Consider the following 26,189-nt stretch of genomic DNA (forward strand, 5'->3'; position numbering starts at 1 on the left):
TCCCAAAGGCACGCGACCCGTCAGGCAGAGGCGCGCGACCCGTCAGGCAAACTTCTCCAGATTTCACTGTACAGCTCAGAAAAACGCAGTTTGACCCTGTTTGACTTTTTGGGGTGGATTATTATCTTATTTGATGTAATTATTGTACTTTATTGACACTTTTACTCTTATGTACCTCTTCTAGAAGATTCATTCATGAAAAGGGTAAATATTAAATGAATGAATTGGTTTCCTAGCTTATAGAGGCAAGTTGTTTTGACTGCCTAGTTTGTAGTGCTTAGTTTAGAAGTGGTTGAAACAGCTCCTAGGATAGTGAGCTCGACCCATGGAGGCAGGGAAAGAGGTTAGATCATCTATATTATGTACTTTCTTGCTCATTTTCATGGTTGGACTCTTGAGGGAGAAGCTATCATTGTATTATTTCACTGTATCTCTGCAATTTTTGGCTAAGGAAGACCAGGGTTTTGCAGTCCTTTTTTGGATTCTTGTGGACTCATGTGTTGATGGTGTGTTTCTCAATGTTCTTGTAAGTGTGTTATGTGAATCATTTCCTTTCTTTTACTTCTGCACATTAAACAAATGAAGTGTTAAAGTAAGAATTCATGCTTGCCATGCTCTGCTTTTAAATTTGTTTAATTTCAATGTTTTCTACTGTCTAAGGGGAATTCAAAGTTATTGTTTGCTCTCCTTGGCTCCTCACCTTTCATTCCTCATCATCCACCTCAATCAAAGGCATCAATACTGTCTCCTACCTCGCCCCAAAGAACCCCCTGCAGAAACTGTGTCCAATCCCCGCACCCAAAATTGCCATCCCCTCAATTTGCCACCAAAAACCCTAAAAATCCCAAAACAACCTTTTTGATCAGTTTACTAGCCTAAAGTCAGTGTTAACATATTGGTCATCTCATCCATTGAAGATTTTACCGAGATAGACCGGAGAGAGCCTTCTCCTGCCCCGTAGGGCTAGCTACGAGGCTAAATGGTTTGATGTTGCCTTGAGGTTTACCTTTCTCAGCCTGAGGTGAAATTTCAAGCGCTAACAAGCCAAATCTTTCAGTGAGGCTTCTGATTTGTTAGTTGAGTCTGCAATAGCTTCTTCTTCTGTTTCCTCTGGTTCTTCCGCCTCAATCAAATTATAGATGCTTTGCCAACTCGTATTTCCAAGGCCGAGACATGTAGTGTCCGAAATTAGGCCCTTCTTGCTTGGTCCTGGGTCACTGGTGCGCTGGACTGTAACTACAGGGGCCGCTGTCGCAGCGGATCTCTTAGATTTCTTTCCCATTTGCTTAAAACTTGATACTTCGACGGAATTCTGCACAAGGAAGGAAACCAGAGTGATACAGAGAAATAGATAGCAAGATCCAATATGAAAGAGTTATATCTTTTAACGAATAATCAAAGATCGTGGTAAAATTGCCGCAGATAGAATCTAAGTGGAAAATCTCGGCATAATTGCTTCATTAATTGGCCGCTTCACCTGTCAATCATGATAAGGAGGCTTTTAAATAATCCATCATAACGTTTATTGATTCAAGCGTGGCTTAGATTTTTGGCGGTTAATCGTATTTGATGATTGGCGTCGTGAAAGGGAGGGTTTTCATAATAATCCAAAATATCGTTCAATCACCAAAGGTGATATAATGCATGCCAATCTTTAATATGCTTAGAAACACGCGCCCTGATTTAATGCATCACAATCAGGATGGGGCTCAGATCAGTTTATTTATGCCATTGCGAAATATCCAATCGTCGATGGTGATACGCCTTATCGCATCGGGGGATTTGAATGTGTCACAATTAACGCATTGATTACCACAGTCGATTGCAGATAGCAATGCCTTTATCGCATCGGAGGAATGGAGGATGCCTTATAAATGATGCGCTTTGTCTTTCCCCGATATCCGATAGCGATTTCCCTCTTCGGGTCGGATTTATTCAATGGGCCTTTACGTATGTTCCTTTTATTATTGCGATATGCGATCTTGCAATCGCTTTATCGTAATAATAAAAGCTTTATGATTTGTTTAAAAATGCCTCTTTTATCATTGTTTTAAAAGGGATATCATATTTCAATCAGACCTTTTGATTAGGGTTTTTTCTAATAATAAGTTAATACCAATTTATTCACACATCTATGTTTAAAAGGGACCCATTTCATATTATGATTTTTAAATAAAAATTTTATGAAATGGGGGGGTTGTTGTACAACACAACAAGCCCGTATTGGTTAGGCTGTAGGTTTCGAAGTCCAAATCTGGTATCTTGCACCAGGGTATAGGGCCCTATATGAATTTCCTGAAGGCTAGACAAAGCATATTTTTTAAGTTTTAGCCACACATCATGGTTTTAGACCACTACATGAAAATCCTTCTCCAACCTATTCCCTAACTGCCTTGCATGTAAATTACAATGTTTTCATGAGGGCATGAAAAAGGGTAAGCAAGGGGGTGTGTTGAGCATTGGAAAAGGTATGTATTTACCATTTATTTCTTTGTTTTTTCCTTTAAATCATAACTTCTTTACACTCTAAGATGGTAATACGTTAAAGAATTATGATAGAACTAAGGAGATTTGTGATTGATGTAAAATGCCTAATTATTGTCTTTTTCTATGAAGAAAGTGAAGAAAATGGACAATCACTATTCAGGAAGAAAAGACAAAGTAGAACCAACTACTGCCCCTTTGACAGGAAGCTGTATCCAGTTAAGGATATCAAGATCAGAGTGCATGACCGAGGAAAAGGAAGAGGAAATGCGATATCAGCGCAAGAAGACAAAACGATACCTGAAGATCAAAGATGTAGTGAATCCCTCGGGATCCTTTGATCCTGAGGGATCGTTGTTTCAAGGCTTATCGGTACTCTTGATACTTCTGCCTAGCCATTATAAAAAGGGACAACGCTGGTAGCCCAGGGGGTGGATATTATTGTCAATTTGTAGAACTTATTGTTGTAAACTTAACTTTGATCATCGACTCTCTTTAAAGAGCGATAGCTGTAACTCTACCATTTATGATTAATACATAATTTAGTTGTTGTTCCATTATCTAATCCTGGAGTAACCGCAGTAGTGCTTCCCTGGTGGCTAAGGGCCTGGCCCTAGTGGATCACTTGCTTCTTGTATCATTATTTTACGATTACAGTCGTGTGTGGTTTGATTTCCTTTGCATTCCTTTAATTCATTTTATTCAGTAATATTCTGTTTCTAAACATTTCATTGAACTGCTCTGTTATATCGAAATCGTAATTGGATAGCGAGATTATTATTCACCATTTGAAATATTATGCTGTTCATTTTCAAATAATATTGCACTATCTAATTCGGATTCTACTGTTCATTTACAGATTGATATTAATGTTCATTTACAGTTGCGATTGTTGTTCATTTAGCTATGGTTTACTTACAATTTCGATTGTTGTTCATTTAACTGCTATTCAATCATAATTGCAATTGTTGTTCCTTTATAACTGTTAATGTTCATTATGATAGAATAGGATTACTGATTTGATTACTCTATAGTAGCTGTGTGTTTACACTCAATTATGTTTTTTGTTGAATTTCTATAGATTTAATTCGGTTTTCTTTTCCTTTCTTAGATTGTTGTTCAAGTCCTTTCTTGGTTAAAGATTGTTGTTCGATTCCTTTTGGTTAAGATCGCTGCTTAATTCAATTCTGTAGATTAAGCTTTATTGTTCGACCTTTTCAATAGAATTAGTAGTCGTTCCTTTTCTGTTAATCGAATTGTTAGTATTTGCTTTGGTGTGAATAGGAAGATCTACAACTGTAGCGAACATTGACTACTGCTGTCTAGTTCTCAGATTGGAGATCTTGTCTTTGATTGATTTTCATTTACATCAGTTTACATGGGAAAGATTTATCATTACTGCATCCTTGAATGATGATTGTTGTAGTTTCTTAAGTGAATGATTTAGTTACAAAGCATCTAAGTTCCTTGCCATTGCAATTAGATTTTATTTCTAGCATTCATTTACTTTTGCAAAGCACTATACTGCAAGCATTACTCTTGAACAAGTGACCGCCTTAGACTGAGTATACTCTTGAGATAAAAATCGTACCTGGATTGATAATTAATGTAGGGTAAATAGGGGCTAAAAGACACCTTTTTATCACTCAACAGCCACCACATCTCTTCTCAGAGATAAGCTACCATTGCCTAAGCTATCTTATTTCCATTCTGTTTGTAAGCATAGTTCAATATTTTTCTATTAATGAAATGAATTGTTTTTATGCTATATCTCTATGTTTATGATTATATATGTAAGTTGTTGTCTTCCTATTTAAGTTCGGATCAATTAAGTTTACAAAATGAAGCGAACAATGTTCCTTCTTCGAATTAATTACTCCAAAAGACTTGGAATATAAATATATCCATGAGGATACAAATATTATATATTAAATGTGTGGATAAGAATGATGTTACAATGAGAACCAGAGGCTTGCTTATATACCAAGCATGTGTCTCTTCATGGAGAGTCATGTCTCATTTAGACATGACTCTTCAACCTAATTACTAGTTAACTAATAATTATTTATAGTTATTTTCATTTACATTATTTCCTATATATTTATTCATAACATTGCCTTACTCCTCAAAAAATCTTTTTCCTCAAAGCTTGTTAATGAAAAAGGTTTGATCTCTTTTTCGACTTCGAATTTATTTTTGTCTCGGAACAGTTATCTTCAACGATACAAGTTGATATGATCTTCTAAGTGACAAACAAATTTTTCACACTGAGAAGGGACCAGACCATCCTAGATTAATCTTCTGTGGAATATTATGATCACTGGAATTTTGTAACGACTTGTCATCATAGGACTGGATTGAGGTTACATCACTAGTCTCTGGATTCAACATCAATCTGTTGTTTCTTTTTTGAATGGTCCCGATACATAGCTTGGTTGAGTTGTCTACTCTTATGATTTAAATGTCGATAGGGAGCCTTTTTGGTTTGACTTACCCTTATTAGGTGTGTGGAAATATTTTGATTTCCTTCTGGTACTATGGTTTTTGAGTTAGGTACATAACCTTTGTTTGGAATTTTCATCGCATGGATTGTAACATTTGAATGTGTTTTTCCTTCCACTAATTGATCCTCTTCTTGAATTCTGCTATTGAATGGTTTGGTATTAATTCCCTTATATTCAACCTGGACTGTTATGTCTAGAGAATTCAATACTTCTTGATCAAGTTTCTCTAACTTATCTGTTAATGATTTTTTTGTCCTTTTTAAGCTTCTTAATTTGTGTTAGTAATTTTTCACTATGATCCCTAAGTCGCAAGACTTCTTCATTTCTATCAACAGTGATTTTTTCAATTTTGTTTTGCATATTTTGTAATACTTTTTTACCTTCTTGAGAAATTACTTTTGAAATATTTGATATATCTTCTAGCGTTACAGAATTTGGCTTCAGTGTACCATTTTGGAGTGTTATTTTCTTCTTCTTGTAAGAAAATCTTAGAGACTTTTTCTTTGTATTTAAGATGACAGATCCTACCGTTTCCATCCAAGGTGATCCCAGAATAACGTCACCTTGATTGTTCCATAGGGTGTGAACTAAGAATTGTGATACAAATGTATAATCTTCAATGTTTAACTATAAGTTGGCTATGTCATATTTTTTATTGCCAAAAAAGTATAATTTTTTAGTTATATTTGACTCCGGGATCACTAATTGGTTTGCGATTTTAGGTGTTATATAATTTGTATCTTTTCGGGAGAAATAGAAATAATAACATATTTTCCTACGAGAGTTCCTTTAATGTTAAATAGTGCTTTACTGTCTCTGGGTAAAGTTTTTGGGAATCATTGGATCTTCATTTCTATATTAGGCTCCATTTTGCTTATTGAATATTAAATACTTTTTAAATCATTTTTTTTAAATAAATTAAATCCTTTTAATTTTTTTTTTAAATATTCATGCAAGTTATAACTCTTCATACCTTTTATTGAATCTTAATATAACTTTTTACTTCGTAAACTATTCTACTTATAAAAAAAGGGAGTCACTATCTTGAAGTGTATGAAAAGTCACACCCTTCTTTTGACTCGATGAAACCCTTCGATTCCTTGAATGGTGAATGACGAATACCTGGCGTAAGACTCTTTGAATGGAAGCTGGTATGAAAACGAGTAAAACTCCTTGATTGGAGGGTGGTACAAAATGATAGAGAAAGAATGAGAAAATGGGTCAGTGAAGATTAGTGCAGCAACAGGGGTTCGTGCACATTTATCGCAGAATGTCGATAGGTGGTGAAGGCAACACGAGGAGGAGAACACTAGCGGCAGATAACAACGCGAATGTGTGTGGCTTACGGTTATGGCATCTTGTTGGGCATGGTCTGTGACTACGACAATGAAATATCCTGGTAAATGGATTGATGCAATGGAGGAGGAAACTGAATGTGGACTATAAGAACCTAACAACAATGATGGCTACATTGGACAGTGGATCCAATGTTGTGGTGGCTGCATACAATGGTTCCTGTGGGTGGAGGTACGAGTGATGACAAGTACTTTACAATTCCACAACTGGATGTGAGGTGGTCTTTCGTAGCTGCAATGAATAGGTGATTATGGCGACAACGGTCAACCAGATTAAATGGTCGTGCGACAGTGACCAGAGTCTATCAAGTGACAGCGGAAGTTGAGCAACAACAGAAGAACGAAATGGTGGTGTGGACGTTAATGGAGCAGGGGCGTATGCTAGGAAGGAAAATGGCGACGATTAGTTTGATATTTTGAATGAAGTTGTGGTTGATGGCGGTGGTGGTGGCTATTGACACTAGTGGCATCAGCGACGGCTTTGTCGTTCAACAACTACGATTGTAGATTAGTCTTGCAGTTGCGTGTAGGCTGCAACTGCCATGGGGCATCCACTGTTGTGCTTTAGGTAATTTTTTATTTTTAATGGCCAAGGTCCTTTGACAAATCAACGACGGAGAAACTCCAAACGTGTAGTGAATGCTTCAATCATGACAACAACAAGGTTGACGAATTTAAACGGTCAAAGACCTTGATCGGAGAATGAAGCTCTGTGCAACGGTTAAGCATCCAGAGGATCGAACTGCTCTGATACCAAATGAAGCGAACAAAGTTCCTTCTTCAGATTAATTACTCCGGAAGACTTGGAATATGAAGATATCCATGAGGATACAAATATTATATATTAAATGTCTGAATAAGAATGATGTTACAATGAGAATCAGAGGCTTGCTTATATACCAAGCATGTGTCTCTTCATGGAGAGTCATGTCTCATTTAGACATGACTCTTCAACCTAATTACTAATTAACTAATAATTATTTAGAGTTATTGCCATTTACATTATTTTACATTATTTCCTATATATTTATTCATAACACAAAACCTAAATTTTTATGTGTCAAGTTTGTAGGACCCCTTGGGTCATGAACAACATTACCTTAACACATAACTCCAGGGGCTTACTAATTTGTTGAAAAAACCTTTAGGAGACAAAAGCATTGACACCTTTAGTAACATCCTCAAAGTAGCCCACTAGTTAGACATCCTCCTCCTCCTTGGCTAGGGTTTCCCAATACCTCATTACACCAGGTCCCTCCTTTCTTTATGGACTTATGTTAACATGGTGCAACTTTCATTTACATGTTTTCCCTTATTTCCAACATGGATTTGCATAATTTTTTTCAAAATTGTCAAATTTGTAAATATAGCCCTTTGCATCTTTTAAAATGATGAAAAATATCATAATCAAATGACTATATTAAAATTAACAACTTTGTTATAATTATTGTTGGTACATAAATATCATAAGTGAAATATATTAGAAATTATCTACAATTTTGAAACTATGAGTGGGCTTGTAGCTATAAAAATAATTTTTAATGGAGTCTTTTGTTAATAACATTTTTAGTAATGTAGAAATAGATACACAAAGGATTGTGGCAAAATTGTGCATGATAGGCTTTGATTTGGTGATATTGCTAGTAATGTATAAGTCTAACCGAAGTCAAAGAGAAGTAGGGAAATCAAACCTCTTCTTGCAAGTTAGTAAATCAAACCTCTATTTACAAGTTGATTTCATTTAAAATGTCATCAAAACATATTTTACTTACAAGTTGGTGTTCTTAAATGCCACCAAAACCACTTGAAATGTGAGGCTTGATTTATAAAATTTTAGTCAATTGTTCTTAAAACCATGAAAATAGAATGAGAGGAATTTATAATATAATGAATATAAAAAGATTAGATGGGACACAAAGTTAGGTTTAATTTCAAATTTAAAAAATAAACACTACAATACTAATTAAAATAGTAAGAGACATAAACAAGACTTATATTAAATATATGGACAAAATGAACTTTATAATCTAGAAAATTAATTTCTAAATTTATTATAAATAATAAATAACTTTTGATTAATACCTATTCCAAGAACAAAATAAATATTTATCATGTACAAATACTATTTGGTTAGGTACAAATAGAAAACATGTTTGCAATATCATTCAACATATACATTATTATGTATTTATATAATATTCAATTAAATCAAGTTGTTTGTATTTAAATATACATTCATACACATTATTGTATATTTATAGAATATTCAATTAGATTAAGTTATTGGTGGGAGATGATGGTGAGAACTTGGAGTTTTGGGGTTTTTAACATAGTGTTGCATGGGTTGAGCGACTGTGACATTGATCCAGGCAAGCAATGGTTGACAACACTCGTAGAAGAAGAGAGTAACATCTCAAAGTAACAACCAACAGTGGATATGTGAAAACAAGGGAGAGATGGAATTCATTTTTATCAAGGTCCCATGTCGTTTTGATCTGAGAGAGAATATGACATCGAGAACTCTGAGATTCATGGAAGGGAAGGGAAGGATTTCATCCCAACATATCAGATCCAAAAAAACCCAGGATCCTACATCGTAGATCAAATGGAAAAACTACCAGCCATGGAAGTTAATTGTACAGAGGTAAATTATCTTTTTTTATATTCTTCAATCCAATGCTATAATATGCAGATTCAATGCTTTTTGGCCTAGATATTATGTATTATTACAATGGGTTTTTTCTTCTTGGACCCCCAACTATGATATCTATTTATGTTCCAAAGGTTTATTCATTGTCCAATTTGATACACATAAAGGTTTGGTGAACATCCTAAATGATGGGCCATGGCTTTGGGGCAAAACTAAGCTCTTCATTACTCCATGGTTCCCAACTTTGATGCCACAAATATGGTGGCTTCAACAATGTTAGTATGGGTGAGACTACCTAATCTCCCTCTTCCTTTCTAACACCACAAAGTATTAGAGGATATTGGAAATACTTTAGGAAAATTCAAAAAGATGGACTTTGAAAGAACAGAGAAAGGTATCTTTACTTTCTCCAGAATTTGTACAAAGATAGACCTCAACAAAGGTTTACATGACCACATTCAACATAAACATCAAAACTTTCACTAGACCCAAGTATTAGATTGCGACAATAAGGCATTCATATGTCGAATATGTTTTCAAACAAGACACTTGCATAACACATGCCCATAGGAAAAAATGATTCCAAAAAAGAAAATTTTGAAAACCCATAAGCCAAAGGGATGTGTTGGCTTGAGGGGGCTTAGACCCAGGTTCATAGTTAGCTGCGCTAAACAACAAAACCCTACACTATCAGCCCTTCCGACAACAACCTGATTAGCACAGGTTGCAGTCTCACCTGAGGTAGTATTGGGGAATGCTAGAACCAGGTTTCTGCATTCAGAAGGCTATGTGATGTGGGGTTAGGGTGTTTATTTAGTTTCAGGTCTGATCTAACCTTCAAAGACCCTTATCCATGAAATCCCTGAACTTAAAGTGATTTTTAGTTAAACAGAGTTATGAACTTCGCGTAAACATCTAGTCGTGCATAAAATAATGTATGTAGATCCAAATCTTCACGTAGCACTTAAGACAAAAATACAGATAAATGGCATTCAATTGCGTGTAAATACAAAAAACACACAAGTATATAAATTGGACATAGAATTGCTTCAAATATTCTTTACTACTTTATATCTTCCTTATACAAACTTCCTAGCTCCTGTGCACACAATTACAGGGGCATGCACAATCAACTACGAACTTACCAATATCTCCACGCACTCAACTACAGGAGCCTTCCCCTTCGCAAAAATTACAAAAAGATTGTACCTTTACAGACTCAAAACATATCAAATCTGACTTATCTCTCTAGACTTTCTAAGGCACCCTTTTATATACTTTATCCCATTACAATACCATGGTCTGCAAACCATGGGTGGATCTCAAAATAATACAAAAACTAAGGGGCCTTGACCTTCCTAAAGCCCCTTGACTCCTAGTGACCTGTGCTACTCGCACTCTACTCCTCAAAATGCGGAGACTTTACAATATCTTATCAAAACTTGACCTAGGGGACCATGTCCCAACAGGCCCCCAACACAAATATGTGACTCATCCCCAAGTCACTTTGCTGGTATATCCTGGATGCGTGCTTTGAGGCCGTTGAATTTTGACTTCAAGGCTTGAAGTTCTATTGTACTCTGCGCATCGACCTATCAGACCTCTTCAACCAACTTTTATGTAGTTGGCCCTGTGATTGCTAAACTCATTGTCCTATGCATCTACTGAAGGGATTTTAATTTTCTCTAGACGTTCTGCAAAAATTGGCTTGCTTCATCGGCCCATGGCTACGTCCTTTTTGAAAATATAGAGGTCTTTTGACATGCTCATCAATCTGGGTCTGTATGAATTTCTCTTCTTGGAGTCTGGTGAACCTCTGCATAGGTGCTAAGGTCCGCACAGTCACCCTGATCTCATAAAACTGCAGTTTATTTTCGTGGATGTCAGCTTCAAGTTTTTGTAGATGTGTGTCCTCCTGTAGTGAGGCCCACATTTCCATTGTACTTTCAAAAATTTGGCCATGGTTGTTAACTGTAGCGACAAGAATCTCCATATCAACTTTAATAGCAGCCTCACACTGCTCTCGGACTTCTCGAGGGGTGGTAGGCTGCAACTTCATCTAAAGCTTGGAGATCTGAAGATGCAGCTCAAATAGAACCTTTCCTACCTCAGCCTTAGATTCCTTGACTGTGGCTGCCATCTTCTGTAATTTCTCGATCGAAGCTTCCTCCACTAGAATCTGGAGATAGGGAAGTTCATTGCATACCTACGTTATTGCTACCTCCAACTGCTGATTGCATGCAATGACCTGTTCTTGTTCCTTGAGCCCTTGTGCCTTTTCCTCGAACATTTGTTGGTTGTTATCTTGACTTCACTAATAACTAGTAATTCCCGTTCTTCCCGGACCCTAAGCTCAGCCAAGACTCCTTCATGCAGCTCATGCAATGTATGAATGGGGAGCATTGCAAGGTTAAGGTTCAAGTTCTTCATATGTAGGAGGCGCGCTCTATCTTTTGAAGTGTCAACATGTAATGATCGCTATGGAAATTGCACTGCACAGAGGTCTATGGTAAGTTCTTCTTGTAACGTTGTCACGCTCACTTGACCCACGCTCACTTGTAGAACACTGGTCTGTACCTGCAATTCCTGAAGGCCTTGTTGCACCTTCATTAAAACAGATTGGTATTGTTATTCTATGTGCCTTCAAATGTCTTCCATTGCAGATCAGACAATATCCCCAATTTCATCAAGATCCCCCTCCGTAAGGGCCAATGGCTCTACGCTAGTGGACTTATCTGATTTTTGTTTCTTTGGCACACTTCTAGTGCTCCGCTTCTGCTTCTTCCTGATAATGAATGGGGACTCAAAGTCCTCCGTTCCCACAAAAGGGTCTTTTCCACCCTCTTCCTCCTTAGCAGTTTTTGTGCCGACTATGTGCTTTGTCTCTGGCACAGTGGTTTCCTCCAGGTCAATTGTGACCTTCTTGGGATCCTTCTTCTCAGCCTGCGCTTCTACTACAGTCTTGCTTGTACCTGCTACTATCGTTGGCTCAGCCGGGGTGAGCCAATCACTCAAACACTTACTAATAATAACCAAACTATGTTCTTCGACTACTAGATATGGTAGCACGTGCCACACTTCCGTCAAATCCTTCATGGCACAAATATAGACATTGAGAAAATCAACCTTGAACTTTGCAACATCACGATACAGAGAAAATAGGGCAAGTGATAATCGTGGCTATTGATTAATCACCATGCGCAACTCTGTTTCGAACAGAACCCAAAATATCTTATTCTCCATGGCCCTTGTAGGGTCTTTGGATGCCCATAATGAGGCATATCGAGCAGCTTCACAGATATCTGGGTCCACCATAGGGAACTGCGATTCCTCCGGTGCTTTCCAAGTGATTAACGCAATCATAAGAAATATCCATGCATAATGGAATGACTTTCCTTCCTCTTGTGCTTTGCAGCAATCATTTAGGAATTCCTTACACATGTGACTTTCCCAATTGAAATAGACCCCCTGGCTGCATTGTGCAGCCAAGGACACAACATGGGCCAACACTTCATCTACGTGACACTTGCGCATAATCTTCCCAGCTAAAATAGAGGTGGAAAACCACACAGCCTCATCATTGATAGGGCTAACAGTGTAGCCCCGAGACTTCTTGATCAATCCAAAGTCACTCTTCATTTGATCTGCTAGTTTCTTCTCCTATGACTTGCCTATGAAAGAATCATCCAGATTTCCCCCTCTGACAAGGTAGCATGGTAATTCGTTTAATCAATATCTCATTAATAGGAATGGGCTCTCCTAGCCATAGGCACCCATCATGGACTAGCACCAACAACTGGCACACACAAATAGCGTTGATGATACTACGCCCAAAATGGGGAACATAAAACATGTTCAACAAACCGGCATGCTCAATTCCAGCAGCCCACTTCATAGGTTCAACGCGTGTGACACTTGCTTCTTCATAATAGATGGATTTTAGGTACTGACTGGGCTCAAACTGGAATATTTACTGCAATCATTTAAATCCCAATCTTCCATCTTCAAGGATGATACCTGGGCCAACAATTCACCCTCAATAGGTACGTCTTCAGATAATAGCGGAGTGAAAACCTTATATTTAACAACATGTGGATCCTTCATGACCTTGGATGTTGAATTTTGTGGTGGCATATACAGAGGAAAACTAGAACCAGGTTCTACGTCTTCTGCGTTGATGTCTTCAAAGACATCAGCCAACTCCTCTGCATCCAAGTCTTTTGGTTTGCTGCTCGGTTAGAACTTTCCTCAGCGATTGTCGAACTGGGGTCTATTGCGACTTTTTTTGTTGCTGCTGAGCCATCAAAATGTTGTCTAGGGGATATCAGCGTTGTATTATGGGTAGGATGTGTAGTATTCATGATATATCCAAGGCCTCTCTGTAAGGATTCCCTTTCTAAGTTTGCCTAATTCTACTCAGACATCCAACAATTCTCGCGACTCACACTTAGGCAGAAAATCACAACATAAGCTCTCTAAAAGAAAAGTGTCTGAATGTGGAGCAGGGTGCCATATTTATAACCCAATTCAAATTCAAGCTGTCTGTTCCCCCTTAGATCTTCCTCATAAATGCAAATTTGGCAGAAAATTTTACAAGATTTGTGTCTTAATTGCATTTCCCCCACTCCTTTTAACGAAAAAATCGCTGTCAAATCAACTGTAGTTGTTCCGATGGTCACTTTCTAAGCAGGCTATGCAGAAATCATCCTTGTGGCACAGCTGCCTCATCGCAACTTCCACTTGCGCCATCTTCCAAAACATCGCGCAGGCTTCCTTCTTTGATAAATTTTTCCTCAACAGAGTAGTTTATAGTCCTGCTTCCTCTTTCACCTACCAGAAGAAGTAATAATTTCCTAATGTCATGTATTCATTACGCAGGGGCGGGATCGTCCCTCTAAACCTTCAACCTGTTCCCATTAATCCTGCCAGGAAATGCTTCCCCATTCAGCTTCGCGAGATGAATTGTGCCACCATCAGAAATATCCTTTATTTCATATAGTCTTAGCCAATGGATTTGAAACTTCCTCAGAAATTTGGTAAACTTGTTGTCATACATCAGAACCAAATCACCATTCTTGAAAGTGTGCTACTTGATGTGACGATCGTGCCATGCCTTTTCTCTAGCTTTCTACACCTTCTGATGAAAGCCATCCAAAAAGTGGTCTTCCTCTAATGCAAGTAGTTGTGCTAGGCGTTCCTCCATTACGTCACGATCTGCCATCTCAGTTACTGCTGCGATCCTTAGGTTGGGAACTATGTATTTTATCGACATTACTGATTCTTGTCCATAAACTAGTCGAAAGGGTGTATGGCTAGTCAATTTCTTACAGGTAGTCCTATATGCCCATAGAATCGTTGGTATGTGCACATCCCAATCAGTCCTATTAACATTATAGATCTTTCTAAGGCCATTCTCCAAAATCTTGTTGAAGGCTTCAATAGTACCATTCACCTAGGGATGATATGGTGTATTATTCTGATGGTACATCTGGAACTATTCTGTTAAAGCTGCAATCGTATCATTCAAGAAATGTGAACCTCTATCACTCGTCAAAATCTTTGGGCATCCAAACCTTGACAGAATAAACTTGAATATGAACTTCACAACAGTGTCAGCATTCTAACCCTTCACAGGTTGTGCCTTGACCCACCTGATTAAGTACTCCATCACAATGATAATATAACGTGCTCCTGTATTTTTCCCTGGTGGTTGGATAGGTTCAATGAAGTCAATTTCCCATTTATCAAATGCGTGCAGTGTGACTTGTGGATTTAATGGAATTTCATCCCTTCGCGATGGTCTCCGGGTCCTTTGACACACATCGCACGCACTGCAATATTCCTTGGAATCTTTATGTACCGTCGACCACCATAATCTTTCTCGTAGGATCTTTTGCATAGTTGCCTTCCCTGCATAGTGTCCTCCAATGACACCACCATGTGCTTTATCTAGAATAATGTGTCTTTCATATTCAGGCACATATCAGTGTAGAACTTCATTTGACCCCATCTTATATAATTACCATGCAATCAAAGAAAAATCTACAGCTCATACAACTAATTCCTTATTCTGTTGTGTCGTGTAACCTTCAGGAGCTACGCCAATAGATAAAAACTGAATAATGTCTGCAAAATTCTCATCTGCAATCTTGAAAACAAATATTTGGGTGTTAAGTAATCCTTCATCAATATTTGTAGGCTCTTTGCCATTATCAATCTGAGAGAGGTGGTCCGGTCTAGCATTCAATCTCACGGGCTTCACTATCACTTAAAAATCATATTCCTAGAAAAGGAGCAACCATCTACAAATCCCCCCCCCCCAACACAGGCTTATTGACCAGCTACTTCAAAGCAGATTGGTTTGTGTACATTTTAAAGTGTGCACCTAGCATATAATGCCTGAAATTCTATTGTGCATAAACCATGGCCAATCCTTCACACTCTATGGTTGAGTAGTTCTTTTCAGCCTTAGATAGTTTTCAACTGGTGAAGGAAATTGAGTGATCAATATCTCCTGCCCCTGGTTGAGTTAAGATAGCTCCCAATGCTATACAGGACGCATCCACATGCACATGAAATTCCTTCTTCCAATCTGAGAATACTAGGATTGGCGATGTAACCATATTTTCCTTCAGAGTATCCAAGCTCTTTTGACAATCATTGTCCCAAAAAAACATAACATCCATCTTTAACAACTTCTCCATGGGCGAAGTGATCTGTGTGTATGCCTTAATAAAATTCCTATAGTACACAGTATGACCCAATGTCGCGCATAGCTGCTTTACATTCCTAGGGGGCTCCAGATTAGTAATTATGGCGATCTTAGCAGGGTCTACCATCAATCCCTACTTATAGACAACATGGCCTAACAATATTCCATAAGGTACACAAAAATGCATTTCTTCAAGTTCAATGAAATCTGATACTTCCTAAATGTATCCAACATTAGGCGCAGACTAGAGACATGTTTCTTGACCAGCCCAAACACTGTCCAATCATTGAATTAGACTTCCAAACACTTATGAATGAATTCTTGAATGTAGCGACAACCACCCTTGAGAAAATCACAGGACCATTTTTTAGTCCGAAAGGCATGACTATATATTGGAACGACCCCCATTCTATAGTGAAGGTAATATTACTTCTATCCTCCGGCACAATCTTAATTCGATGTTATCCCAAGAATCCATCTATAAATGAATAAGCTTCTTGTCCACCAACATTATCGATAACTTCATCTGTAAATGACGTAGGGAATGGATCATGTACACATGCATCATTTAACTTCCACAGATTTACGTAGATCATGATATCACCCTTCGTTTTCTTCTCTTGGACCACCATAGGACTGACCCATTCAAACTCTTCTACAGGCTCAATTATTTCGGACGCGATCATCTTATCGAGTTCCTCTCTTACCTTTTCCTTATATTTGAGATTCAACCGATATAGGCTGCTTAACTGGCTTCGCATTAGGTTTCATATTGATCTTCATCTTACCCAAATCTCCTACTATCCCTTTCAGGTCAGAGAACTTAGTTTGAAAAAAACCCTGATATTCATGTAATAATTCATCAGCCTTATCCACTGTATCTTCATCCCAATAGTTGCCAATGTTCGCAAATTTTGGTTCTGCTTCTGAACCAATGTTTACCTATTTTGTGTGCACTGGTTGTGAAATATTAGGGATCTCCGTATTAGGTCCACCAACTTCGCGTCGTCCCTCTGATTCAAGGATATTAATATTCCATGGATCCTCATCACCTTCTTCCTTCGTGACATTGTAACATTCTAAAACATGTTGTAGTTGCATACTCCAATCATGATATACCCATCTATGGGTCTTTAGAAGATTGTTGCTTTAATTTCCTAAAGCGCTTCATCAATGCATTCAAACCCATCTTTGAAACGAAATGTCAGCAAGAAACTTTCCTTTCACAACTCTGTCTCTAAATACCAGTTTTGTGGGATAACATCGAGGGCATGAATAAAGATATGCACCCACTCAGGTTGAGGTATCTCCCCCCACGCCTCAGTCCATTGAGCCAGATGTTCTTGTAGATCATCCTTGCCTGTGTATTTTTTAGTGAGTCCGGTGTTCATGTAGCCAAATATTAATCACATCATTCTATGATATTCCTTCTAGTCAGCAAAATTATCCTTGTGTGTACCCCACCATCTTGCACGCATATCTCTGAATGCTAGATTTAAGGCCTGGAACTGATGTTCCTCTGGTACATCCCTTTCAAAATGGTCAAGAAACATATTTACATCATCCAAGCCATCATAATAGGTAACTTACGTACCTCAGTAGATATACAACATAACGACTTTGTAAGTTGATTACATCATAGCGTAGAGACCTTATGCAACCAATTTTGCTAGTTTTCTAACTCTTGATCTGAGTCTAATTGTCAAGAACTATCCTTCTCCCAGTTGATCCTTCCATCCCCAAAGGGATTGATCCAATATTCATTTCGCACAGTTAACTTATATATGTGCTCAATATCTTCATCTTCATAACAATCATGGTTCGATTCTGTGTATCGTGCACCTTCTGCTGGATCTAACGAGACAATTACTCGAAGCTTATTCTTTTCAAATACCATGCTTTGCTTCTTTAAGTTAATAATCACATTCATGTCAAATTCCTAATCAATCTCGAACAACGTTGGGTATGGATTACTATCATCGACTTTCTCAATAACTTCGAAATCTGCCACTCCTCTTGCGCCTTCAATATCTATAGTTATTCCATGCAGGTGACTAATTGGAATTATTTTTTATTGTTTCTCCATGTGTAGTTGAATTGTTGACCATTGTAACTTAGGCCTTCCCATACGTTCCAAAGTTTGCTTCAGCATTACATTAGCATCAGAGCCCAATTCTAGGATTACCTGGTCCATTTCGAAATCACCAATTTGCGTAGTCAACCACATCTCCTTACTAGTTCTCTTCTTGCTTCAGTTCACCTTATTAACTTCGTGTTGTTCTAGTAACGAATTATCCTTGCTGGCATAGTTATCTATCAACTCTTGCAGTCCTTCTACTGCCTTCTGATCCTGTAATAACTTCATGTAGGTCTGTAGAAATGATTTGAACACCGTGGGATATGAATCTTGTGTCGCAGTATCTTCTTCAGGTTTCTCCTTTCATGGGACTATCGACATCTGGTTCTGAGACATAGAAGCACCTGGATCCATAAAAATCTTTCTTGCCTCCATGAACGTCTCTTTTTATCTATGTAAATCAAACCCAACATTCTTCTCACCGGCTTTTCGAAACCATGGATCTGATTCTGGTTGTTTGCCTTCGACCTTGTCTTCACTAGTGGCTACACCGCTTCGCGTGACTATGTTGATATTGGGATCGTCTTTGCACAGGTCAGATCTCATTATTTGAATGTTCTGTGTCGGATGTTAGTTCTTCTTCTCCTGCATCTTCGTTATTAAGACCAGGTAATCTTCTATAACATTATCAAATTGATAACAGTACTAACAAGAAGGGTGTGTTGGATTCTGACAGTTGCACACAAAGTGTCTTGGTTCTCCACAGTTGTAACAAATAATCTGGCCTCAACATCTTCCAGCTCCTCCTCCTCCTCCTCCTCCTCCTCCTTGAAATCCTCGGCGAGCTGTGGGTGAGCCTTGATCGTTCCGCGTGCGGTTTTCAACCTGCATTCTATACAATGAAGTCCTATCCATCATTATTTCATAGCTTCAACAATTCCTTTCATCATGACCAATTCATTTACAAAAGTTACAAAAAAGTTGCTTTGGAGACTGTGTTAGCACTCGAATTTTCCTCAGGCTGAAAAAGGCGAAACTCAAGGTAACATCAAACCACTTAGCCTCGTAGCTAGCCCTACGAGGATAGGAGAGGGCTCTCTCCAGTCTATCTTAGCAAAAAAAATTTCTAAAAGGCGTTGAGATGAATTTAAAAGAAACTGATTTTAGGCTAGTAAATTGATAAAAAGGGGTTTTTAATAAAATGATGAGGTTTTTCTGGGCTGCATGGGGCAAAGAAACAGCTTGAACAGAGAAATGTAATCAAAAACACAGATTGTCTCCTGAGGCAAGGTAGGCAAGAAAGTTTAACATCAAATTGAGATTAAATGGAATGGCAAGACTGCTGAGGAGCTGACAAGGGCATAGAGGATGAATCCTTGTCAAACAGAAGAAAACATTAAATATGAACAAACTTAAAGGCAGAGCATACAAAATATGAATTCTAACTTGACACTTCATTTGTTCAATTGGAAACGATCATGAAATGACATGAACACATAACAGGCTACATATGAAACAAAAGAGGACACAAATGTTAAATCTCATACCACAGGAATCTCAGAAGCCAGAGCTGTGTATTTTCATTAAAATCTCTGTCAAAGACTGTACAATGAAAGCTCTGTTCTCTCTCCTCCACCAGCGCTCAGAACTCTCTCTCCCCACTCGATTTACAATATATTAAATATAACTCATAGATGGGGAAAACAAATCGATGAAAGATAGGGGGCAGTTTCACTTAAAATCTTAAAAATAGGAAAAAGTCTGCTCTAAAGGAACAGCGTTACAATTTGTTCGTTGATAACAAATGAATTGGCAGAACCTGTAGCTGAATTTTCTGAACTGCAACTGAAGACCCAAAATAGACCAACCAATTCGGTTTCTGTGCTGGGATAGTTATCTGTATTTAAATTTGGCTTTTGACTTTACTTTGCATTTGAATGAGAACTAAAACAAAAGTAGCGTAATATCTTCTCCAAAAACTTTTCCCTACAAGTCGATAAAAAATAATGAGCTGTTCAACTATAATTGCCAGAATAAAAAGAATCATCCATTTTTTCCTAAAACAGAGCATCGTTTCCCTTGAATTCCTCTGATGGCCGACAAACTGGAGCGCAGATTCCGTTGAATCGTTAACTGAAGTCATTAATAGGAGATCGTTTCCTATTTTTTCTGCTGTGATGGATATCTTCGTTTTGTTTTAGGCGTATTTTGACTTGGCCATGATCTTCCTCTTCAACATGGTCCTCATGAAATCAAATGTTTCCTTTCCCTCCTGTCTGCACTGTGAAGAATTGTGGATCCATATTTCTCACAGTTAATCCATGATTTTGCAATCATATTAGCCGCTGATTTATCCATGACGTGCCTCACCAACCATAAAACAACCCGTACAGGACTCACATCCATAAGGGAAACATCTTCGAAGTGGAGGAGTACAAGCGGTTCCAACTATGTTACGCTTGCACCTGTCCACTCGATTTTTTTTTTTTACATTTTTTCCGAATTGGATCACCCCGGCCAGCAAAATGCTGGCCAAAGACTTCAACACAATCGAATACCCTTTAGCAATTGTAATATTCTCCCCTGGAAACTTCCGATATTCTTTCTCGGCTTCACAGTCGAAGTCCAACAATGAATCTGTGGACGTGTAAGTCCGTTCAATGCTTTCATGGATAGAAAACATGTCTTCTTCCGGCAGCTTCTGGTTAGCAGTGAATTCATTCCTATTGCTTGAATATGTAGGTTCAAGATCATTTTCTTGATCAACACAAAAATATTTCAATACCCGACGCCACGAAAATCAGGCACTAAACAGAGCAGCCATTATTTAATTATAGGAGGGCAACAAGCTAGACTCAAACACATTACATAACGCAACACACACAATTTTAAGATTGTGAACAACGAAACGAAATCCAACCACTTATTCTAAACACAACATCTTCTAGGCCTTAATTCAACCAAAACCATGACATCTGGCATGGACCAACTTTCAATCATTATGAAGTGATATGCTGAATGAGCCATTTTCAAGAAGGACTAACAAGGTAAGCTCCAGATTCGGCTCTTTATAAACTAAAAAACAAGGTTAAAACCGCCTCTTCTTCTTCGTACTCGGCCTCATCATCAGCAGTTGCATCTTGATACTGCTGATACTCTGACACCAAATCATTCATGTTACTCTCTGCCTCTGTGAATTCCATCTCATCCATGCCCTCACCAGTGTACCAGTGCAAAAATGCTTTTCTCCTAAACGCGGCAGTGAATTGTTCGTTGACTTGCCTGAACATTTCTTGAATTGAAGTAGAGTTTCTAATGAAGGTGGATGCCATCTTAAGACCTTTTGGAGGAATTTCACAAACACTGGACTTCACATTGTTTGGTATCCACTCCACAAAATAAGAGGAATTTTTGTTTTGAACATTCAACATTTGTTCATCTACTTCTTTTGTGCTCATACGTCCACGGAACATAGCAGAGGCTGTCAGGTAACGCCCATGTCGAGGGTCAACTGCACACATCATATTCTTGGCATCCCACATTTGCTGTGTAAATTCAGGCACAGTGAGGGAGCGGTATACTTGGGATCCTCTAGATGTCAAGGGAGCAAATCCCACCATAAAGAACTGTAAGCGAGGGAATGGAATCAGGTTAACTGCAAGTTTACGCAAATCAGAGTTTAACTGTCCAGGGAACTGCAAGCAGCATGTACATATACTCATTGTTGCAGATATTAAATGGTTAAGATCTCCAAATGTGGGCGTTGTTAACTTCAAGGCTCTGAAGCAAATGTCATAAAGTGCTTCATTGTCAAGAACCATGCATTCATTTGCATTCTCCACCAATTGATGTACAGAAAAAGTTGCATTATAAGGCTCCACCACTGTGTCTGATACCTTAGGTGATGGAAACTACAGAGAAAGTTAACATCATTCTGTCCGGGTACTCCTCCCTTATTTTGGAAATCAAGAGAGTCCCCATTCCCGATCCTAAACAAATATTTCCCTTGTAGAAAGCTGCATATTGTCCTGCTGCAAGTCCTTGATCATCTTCTGATAGTCTGACTATGGCGATCTCTTTAGCAGTCTCTCCCAAGATCAGATGTTCGTTTTCTTTATGAAGGTTTCCTTTCACAATCTCTATATGACAGTCGTAAAATTTTGGTCCATGACGTACCTTGCATTGTAGATTTTCAAGATCCTCTGGAGTAGCACCATGATCCTCCGGGAAGTCGAAGACCTTGACGCTGCCCAATTGTATAAAACCAAAATCTTCTGTGCTTCCCAAGAAAATCCCCTGTCTCTGCCTCTAAAGCATACCTTCCATCTCACCAATATGTCTGGCACTTTGTCATTTTGTTTTTATTACACTTTGAACTGATGACAATTGGTTGTTTTTGCAGGGATTGGAGCTACTGAAGCTGCTGCCTTTTGAAGAGCTGGAGAATTTGATACATATTCTAAAAAAACACATTTAATGATTTCTTCTTCAAAATATCATTTTGAAGAAGAATCAAGCTCACACTGACATACAAGACGGAGTCTAACATCGGCTCCACTAGGGATGGAAGCTACCGCTTTTTGGAGGTGCCAAGAACCGCAGAACTTTGGGAGAGCAGACAGTGCCTCCATCCATTGGGCAATGGAGTCCATTATTTCAACAAATAAACACAACTGAAGACTCAACTTATTAACTGGAAACTGACTGAATTGATTGAAAGACTAATTCGGCAAACTTCAAAATAAACTGTAATGAAACTGGAACAAAATGCTGCCTTTTGGCTGCTTATTTATTTACAAAATCTACCCTACTTTGCTGTAAAAAAACAATAGATCAGGTAATACTGAAATGCCAGATCAACCATTCAAGTAAATCTGAGAATGATGCCGATTGAGAATGCTTCCACCAGGACACAGATGTAATTGCTGGCAGCCCTTCATGCACGTAATGAGCCTGGTCACGTACAAGACAGCCTGATCTATCAATCAAACTAAAAAACGTGTCCATGTAATTTGCCATTGGATTGCAGAAGCCGGACTCTGTTGGCTGCCCCAACTCTGCAATACATACTTCCAGCTGCACACTGTCAATGTAAACATCTGTAGGCAATTCTATGATTTCTTGTTGCAAAGGAGGAAGGATTTCCAAGAACTTTTTAGGGTCTTGGAAATCATATGACTGGATTTGCTCATCTAAACATTGAATCTCCTTTTCGATTCTTTCAACAACTAACTCACAAAATCTAGTTTTAGTTTCAAAAGGGAACTTTGGAGATTTCAACCAATAAAGCAAGGCACTGAAAAAATCTTCATCAATTTCAGAATCTGCTAACTCATTTCTTACTTCTTCTCGCCATGCAGGGTTTGCCACATACCCCACCATTGCATGAGTGAATCAACAAGCACTGGAATGTCTGGATCGAATTGGAGTCGCCAGGTGAATGGTTCAGCCTGCATATGTGTCTGACTGCTGTCCACCATCAGCATCAGATCTGCAACTTGATTTCATGTACTAGGACAAGACAATCAACAAGTCGAATGTTCTTCCCAGTATGGTCGCCAATATGTTAGCGCTCGAATTTTCCTGAGGCCGAAAAAGGAAAAACTCAAGGTAACATCAAACCACTTAGCCTCGTAGCTAGCCCTACGAGGACAGGAGAGGGCTCTCTCCAGTCTATCTTAGCAAAAAAGTTTTCTAAAAGGGGCTGAGATGACTTTAAAAGAAACTGATTTTAGGCTAGTAAATTAATAAAAAAGGGTTTTTAATAAAATGATGAGGTTTTTCTAGGCTGCATGGGGCAAAGAAACAGCTTGAACAGAGAAATGTAATCAAAAACACAGATTGTCTCCTGAGGCAAGGTAGGCAAGAAAGTTTAACATCAAATTGATATTAAATGGAATGGCAAGACTATTGAGGAGCTGACAAGGGCATAGAGGATGAATCCTTGTCAAACAGAAGAAAACATTAAATATGAACAAACTTAAAGGCAGAGCATACAAAATATGAATTCTACCTTAACACTTCATTTGTTCAATTGGAAACGATCATGAAATGACATGAACACGTAACAGGCTACATATGAAACAAAAGAGGACACAAATGTTAAATCTCATACCACAGGAATCTCAGAAGCCAGAGCTGTGTATTTTCATTAAAATCTCTGTCAAAGATTGTACAATGAAAGCTCTGTTCTCTCTCCTCCACCAGCGCTCAGAACTCTCTCTCCCCACTCGATTTACAATATATTAAATATAACTCAGAGATGGGGAAAACAAATCGATGAAAGATAGGGGGCAGTTTCACTTAAAATCTTAAAAATAGGAAAAAGTCTGCTCTAAAGGAACAGCGTTACAATTTGTTCGTTGATAACAAATGAATTGGCAGAACCTGTAACTGAATTTTTTGAACTGCAACTAAAGACCCAAAATAGACCAACCAATTCGGTTTCTGTGCTGGGATAGTTATCTGTATTTAAATTTGGCTTTTGACTTTACTTTTCATTTGAATGAGAACTAAAACAAAAGTAGCGTAATATCTTCTCCAAAAACTTTTCCCTACAGGTCGATAAAAATAATGAGCTGTTCAACTATAATTGCCAGAATAAAAAGAATCATCCATTTTTTCCTAAAACAGAGCATCGTTTCCCTTGAATTCCTCTGATGGCCGACAAACTGGAGCGCAGATCCCGTTGAATCGTTAACTGAATTCATTAATAGGAGATCGTTTCCTATTTTTTCTGCTGTGATGGATATCTTCGTTTTGTTTTAGGCGTATTTTGACTTGGCCATGATCTTCCTCTTCAACATGGTCCTCATGAAATCAAATGTTTCCTTTCCCTCCTGTCTGCACTGTGAAGAATTGTGGATCCATATTTCTCACAGTTAATCCATGATTTTGCAATCATGTTAGCCGCTGATTTATCCATGACGTGCCTCACCAACCATAAAACAACCCGTACAGGACTCACATCCATAAGGGAAACATCTTCGAAGTGGAGGTGTACAAGCGGTTCCAAGTATGTTACGCCTGCATCTGTCCACTCGATTTTTTTTTTACCTTTTTTCCGAATTGGATCACCCCGGCCAGCAAAATGCTGGCCAAAGACTTCAACACAATCGAATACCCTTTAGCAATTGTAATATTCTCCCCTGGAAACTTCCGATATTCTTTCTCGGCTTCACAGTCGAAGTCCAACAATGAATCTGTGGACGTGTAAGTCCGTTCAATGCTTTCATGGATAGAAAACATGTCTTCTTCCGGCAGCTTCTGGTTAGCAGTGAATTCATTCCTATTGCTTGAATATGTAGGTTCAAGATCATTTTCTTGATCAACACAAAAATATTTCAATCCCCGACGCCACGAAAATCAGGTACTAAACAGAGCAACCATTATTTAATTATAGGAGGGCAACAAACTAGACTCAAACACATTACATAATGCAACACATACAATTTTAAGATTGTGAACAACGAAACGAAATCCAACCACTTATTCTAAACACAACATCTTCTAGGCCTTAATTCAACCAAAACCATGACATCTAGCACGGACCAACTTTCAATCATTATGAAGTGATATGCTGAATGAGCCATTTTCAAGAAGGACTAACAAGGTAAGCTCCAGATTCGGCTCTTTATAAACTAAAAAACAAGGTTAAAACCGCCTCTTCTTCTTCGTACTCGGCCTCATCATCAGTAGTTGCATCTTGATACTGCTGATACTCTGACACCAAATCATTGATGTTACTCTCTGCCTCTGTGAATTCCATCTCATCCATGCCCTCACCAGTATACCAGTGCAAAAATGCTTTTCTCCTAAACGCGGCAGTGAATTGTTCGCTGACTTGCCTGAACATTTCTTGAATTGAAGTAGAGTTTCCAATGAAGGTGGATGCCATCTTAAGACCTTTTGGAGGAATGTCACAAACACTAGACTTCACATTGTTTGGTATCCACTCCACAAAATAAGAGGAATTTTTGTTTTGAACATTCAACATTTATTCATCTACTTCTTTTGTGCTCATACGTCCACGGAACATAGCAGAGGCTGTCAGGTAACGCCCATGTCGAGGGTCAACTGCACACATCATATTCTTGGCATCCCACATTTGCTGTGTAAATTCAGGCACAGTGAGGGAGCGGTATACTTGGGATCCTCTAGATGTCAAGGGAGCAAATCCCACCATAAAGAAGTGTAAGCGAGGGAATGGAATCAGGTTAACTGCAAGTTTACACAAATCAGAGTTTAACTGTCCAGGGAACCGCAAGCAGCATGTACATCTACTCATTGTTGCAGATATTAAATGGTTAAGATCTCCAAATGTGGGCGTTGTTAACTTCAAGGCTCTGAAGCAAATGTCGTAAAGTGCTTCATTGTCAAGAACCATGCATTCATTTGCATTCTCCAC

At 38.4% G+C, this 26,189-nt stretch overlaps 2 pseudogenes; both read left to right on the forward strand.

Annotated features, from left to right (window-relative positions):
* The first annotated feature begins 20,956 nt into the window (after positions 1-20,956).
* LOC149214847 (uncharacterized) lies at positions 20,957-21,274 on the forward strand (annotated as a pseudogene).
* A 4,247-nt stretch (positions 21,275-25,521) lies between these two features.
* Positions 25,522-25,839, forward strand: LOC149214848 (uncharacterized; annotated as a pseudogene).
* Positions 25,840-26,189: the final 350 nt, after the last annotated feature.

Source organism: Pinus tabuliformis, chromosome 1_1 (assembly GCF_031772625.1).
Source record: "Pinus tabuliformis cultivar Carrire ecotype Pingquan chromosome 1_1, CPIR1, whole genome shotgun sequence".
Classification (NCBI taxonomy): Eukaryota; Viridiplantae; Streptophyta; class Pinopsida; order Pinales; family Pinaceae; genus Pinus; species Pinus tabuliformis.